The following is a 5,522-nucleotide window of genomic DNA, read 5'->3' as shown; positions in this document are numbered from 1 at the left end:
TAAAAGTAATATAAATTGTATATATTACATATATAATATAATATAAATATATTTTACATATAATCTTTGGCCTCTATCGGGTCAATATGGCATGCTGCTAGTGAGAGAACCTGTTGTTAAAATATTTGAATCCCACCACTGGATCATCTGGTGGAACATAGTGGTGCTCAAGCAAGTTACTAACTTTAACTTTCTTCAGGGGCAAACTAGGTTAAGTGGAGATTAAGCACGTTCTTACCTGATCTTCTTATTGGAATAATAATGTGTTTTTAAAGAGAGAGCTGAGTTATCTTTGTCGATAAATGAGGCAACAGTTGTTAGTGGACTTGACCTTGAACATCACTGCCTGTTGGCATAAGCATACATGCCCAAATCATTTGGGGCGATGAGCAAACATTTGCCCGAATTTTATGTTACAACAGAAAATGCCCGAATTTGGATAATAACACTAATCAATGTATTTATACATAGTGTAATGTGCCACATACACGATGTTTATATGCAAAAATTATAGAAATGAAACAATATATGTGAGTTACTAAATACAACTATTAAACCCAATATTAGAGGCTCAGAAAAAATAAGCGTCTCGCCACTTTCTACTACCAAATGTGTCGATATAATCCATATAATCTATTTGAATATAATAGTACTGTCTGTTGTATGTCCATGTACCTACTTTGCAGAGTGTGGATGGATCTTCACTAAAACTAGTATGGAGGTTCATTGGGTCCGTGAGAGGAACATACAAATTTTCAGTTTTGCATTTTGCGGTTTTCATGGGTGTTTTTACCACTACCTCACCTCCTATGGATAGATCTTCACCAAATTTGGTATGGAGGTTCACTGGGTCCATGAGTTTTGCGGTTTTTAAGATAGTTTTTGCATTTTTTACCACTACTTCGCCCCTCTTGATGGACCTTCACCAAATTTGTTGGATCCGTGGGGAGATATATATATATATAAATTTTCAGTTTTGCATTTTGCGTTTTGTGGGTTTTTACAATTACATATAAGGGAAGCAACTTTTTATGCCCTAAGATAACCTTTCATTAATCATGAATTTACATAACTTCCGTCCAGGGAATGGGTACTCTAGCTAGTTTTCAAAAGCTCTATAACATAAGCTCGTTCAGTGTTTATAATAGCAATACTGTTCAAACGGTGTTGTCCCATTGTTGTGTGGAATTAGGTCTTCATGCGTCGCAATCCGCTGAAGGGCCTTCCTGCCAAGCATGAAGTGGTCGGAACTGATGTCAGGAAGGTCGCTATCTTGTATAGCACAGGTAGTAATTCATTTAGTCCATCCTGAAACATACTGCCAACGACATCTGCCAAGGTCTTCAGCCGAGGGCTCAAGTGTTGAGCGATGGAGTTTACATACACGTTCTTCTCGGTTTCTAGAAGATCTTTAGCAATACCATAAAAACCTGATACCACTTCGAAGCTGAGATCCGAAGGTGAGTCGTCTAGCACAATGTCCTCCAATGTCTTGTTCGTTATCTTTGAAGCATGAGTTAATTGCACAGAGTACTTTATCGAGGCTTTAATAGTATATATTGATATGGCGGTGTTATTTATAGGTTTGTACACATGCAGTATCAGTTGATTTGCCAATAAGCACTTGCAAATGGCTGGATGGTTTACTTTTTGGTACTCTTGCCTTTTCGAATGTGAATCGAGTCCCTAGTATCTCGTTTTGGGTTGACGGCGATGTCTATTGAGCATGTACCTCAAGTTGACTCTGTAATTTCTCCTTGAGCCAAGAAAGATCCTTGCATCTGAGGTCAATAATTCTAGGAAATTGTTCATATTCATATTGTAAATTTCCTTGATGTTTGTTTTGTCCTCTTCATGTCCTCATATTGCAATGTTTTTGATGTGCAGCAAAGATCAGGTACTTGATGATTATACGTAAATACTTGTGATTGCAGAGGATTTGTTGTTTATGAGCCACATTCAACTGATGCAACACAGAAGTATGGCATCTTGCATTGATCTTCAAACTGATCCACTTTGCCATTGCTTTCTTGTGATTCAATGTTTGAATGTGAATGAGCTATCCCACATGAACTTCCTGCAGGGAAAGCTTACACACTGACGTTTATCCACATCAAAGCTAATCCAGGGGTGTGTTGTATACCACTGGGAATTGAAATCCCTGTAAGAGGTTTCTCTCTCGAACTTCTTTGGATTATACTCCTTTAGAATTGATTGCTTTGGTACATTCGAGGGGGTGGTCAAAGACTAGTTAGGGTGGAGTCTTCCATTGACACCTGTGCCACAGCTGAGAGAGGTTCACAACTTTTGTCACCATTATCAGAGCTCAAATCAATGCCAGATGTTACAATGAATGGATAATATACTATGTCCTCCAATGCATGCAAAATATCGTAACAGTGTGATCCATGGTTGAGACTGATATGAGAGTGGAGTCAATGTCAGTCTCAGATGCAACAAGCTGTGCTTGTGGGGTAGTATATAAAAGTCTGAATTACTCACACTGCACTCATCATTAATGATCTCTTCTTATCTTATTTATGAATGGACTTTTTTTCGATTGAACCATTACTTCTGCTGGACTATTTTGTGTGCGAGGATTCACAAAAACACTGTTGAAGCATTCCCTTGCACATTTCTTGGCAGGTTCCAGATTTCGATGCTTCATGCTACCAATGAAGAAGCCATTGAATTGTGATTGATCTGCATTGACCACTGCGCTGAATTTGACTTTTTTGCCTTTGTGAATTTTTTTCACGTGATTGTCTTTATAGTCCAAGTCAGTTTCATTCCTGCACTCTTTGCACATAACATGTTGGTGGTAGTGTTGTTTACGCGACTTTTTAGAATCAGACGACGACGACATTTTTGGAAACCATGACTCCTAAGGGGCTGAAATTAAAAAGCGAGGCTTTAGTATCCTGATAATGAATACATGTAATGTGAAATTTCTTGGGACACATAGGCAATATTCAAACTAATCATCAATATGTGTATCGGTAAATATCACAAGAACAACTTTGCAAGTATTTTATGAATTTCGATAAAATCCATCAACAATCAATTGTATAATAATAAAAACAGGCTTAAGGCATAGTGTATTTGCAAAACATGATGCTTAATAGTTTTGAAAAAGGAATAAATGTTAAATTAAAGATTAAATATTTCCACCAGTTATACTATTAAGCTTAATATTTCCACCTACGTTGGCATGGAAGTATGCAGGATTCTTGACCTCTGAAAATGAATATATTGTTTTCCTATTTTGCCCGTATCTGAGGAAGCTATTTGCCAGAACAATTTGGTCTGCCCATTTTTGGGGGGACTGCCCCCAGCCCATGCGCCTATGCCTGTTGGCCAGCCAATCTACCAAGTGTAATGAGTAGTGCCCTAGTGGGCCTAATTGTTGGAGTTTCAATTAAAACTACTCGTTACACCAAATTTATTTATTGGAGGATTTGTCGTGATGAGTGGAGCCACAAGTCGCTAACTCGAGGAAGCTTACAGTTAGACTAAAGAAATTGAGTCTCAGGCCAAGGATGAACACTCAAAATAACGTATATTTAACATTTAATAACTTCTCCAAAACATTACACACTTTAAAAATTAGTTCTATCGGGTTATTACTTATATATCGTATTAAAAACTTTATCTACATACATTTACTATCTTCTATGACTTCTACACTAGCTGATTAAGAGAGAGAGAGAGAGAGATTATATTTACAGAAGAGTTGGATTGTTAGAAGTCTTAGCCACGTTTGTCATCTTCATTCTCATCTCTTTAGCCTGGAGCACTTCTTCTGGAGAATACTCTTCAGTCCTGGAGATCTTATCTTCAGTCCCGGAGAACTTAACTTTTCAGCCTCTGACATGGGTTTTTAAACTATCTTTTCTCTGTATTATTTCGACCCACTAATTAGGACACAGCATCACCCACAAGTAGTCCTGTGCTCCTATTGGATACCTTAGGGGAATTTCTGGGCTAAACCAGAACCATAAGTAACCATAACTCTCAAGTAATTGGTTACAGATAAGTGGTGTTAGCCAGCCACTCTATTCACTTGTACTGCTACACCCATGTGCTGTAACTAATACCACCTCAAAGTGCCAATATGATTCACCAAACCAAACTTTTCTGTTGCTTTCTTAGTTCTAAGAGGTTGAGGTCAGTAATTCTTCAACTCGTCATAAGTATTGGTGTATTCATCTTGTTTCTAGGCAGCATTTCTTACTAACTATGCTGCTGATCTTGGTTACTGGTTTCCTCTTGTCGCCTCTTTTTTATATGTCCTTGACTACTCACTTATACTAAAAACTTTTAAGTTTTATTCTATGTATTTTCAACTACTAAAACTCTGAAGCAAATTGTAAAATTCCCTCAAACATTTTTAAGTTGCTTCAAAAGGACCATTTTCTTGTGTTTTTGAGTTTATTGGCATAATTAAGACAGTTTGGGGCCTAGGAGAGCAGATTTTTAGTAGACTTTTCACAGATTATTACAAATTCAGAATTTCCATAGAATTACAAGATTCTAACATGTAATTTGCATAGACTTTACTTGGACTTAATGTTTTTGAAATGTCTCTGTAACTTTAATTTATCCATAAGAGTTTTGTTAACAAGTTGGTGTAATTTTCTTTGTTTTATTGTCTGAGAACTTCTCAGTTAAGTACTTTAGCAGCATTAGAGTTACTTCCCTTTTCATTTGTGCAGACGCCATTTGGCTTTCTCCTGTAGTTTAATTAAGTTAAGTTCCTTCACAAGATAGTGGAGCATAAGTTTATACTTATGGTACATACGGATTATCACTATTTTCTGTAATCAAATTAGGCACTTAGATTTACAGAAATTACAGCAAGGATTAACTTTATTATTTTTTATTTTATCTTGGAAACACTGTTTTAGTATTTCTCTTTTATACTCAAGCCTTAGTGACAGGGAAAAATCTTGCACTTGCAAGAGCCTATTCTATACGAAAGTCTTAATCTTTCTTGCTAATTCTACACCCTTTTTACACACAATGCCAAAATCTCTTGTCATACTATAGCGTTTAATGCTGTTTACTGTATTATCGTGCTTTGTTGTTGGCCCAGCATGTCCAGGTGGTTAGGGCACCTGTTACGCCTTCAGTCGTTAGTTGATTTTCCGTAACTTCGTTCCCACGAAACTCTAGGGACACAAGTCCTTTCTTAATAAAACTGGTTTATTCTTTCTGAATATAACTTTACCGATACACTTATTTTCAACAATCGCTCTATAACAAACGCTATAACAACGAACGTTAACTTCAACAATACTTTCTGACTGCAGTTCAATTACTCACTACTTACACACATTGTCACGTCACGTTGTGACTGTCTTATATATATACAAGACTAACACTATATCTAGTAATCTCCCGACAATTCACGAAGGTTCGAGAGAACGAGTGGCGTGATACTAGTCGTGTGACCTCGCTGATGCAAAACACTCGACTCGCAATCTAATGGTCTCTGGTTCGAACCCCCCGTCCCATCAAAC

This window comes from Limulus polyphemus, unplaced genomic scaffold (genome assembly GCF_000517525.1).
Source record: "Limulus polyphemus unplaced genomic scaffold, Limulus_polyphemus-2.1.2 Scaffold7783, whole genome shotgun sequence".
NCBI lineage: Eukaryota > Metazoa > Arthropoda > Merostomata > Xiphosura > Limulidae > Limulus > Limulus polyphemus.
This window is presented reverse-complemented; position numbering follows the sequence as displayed.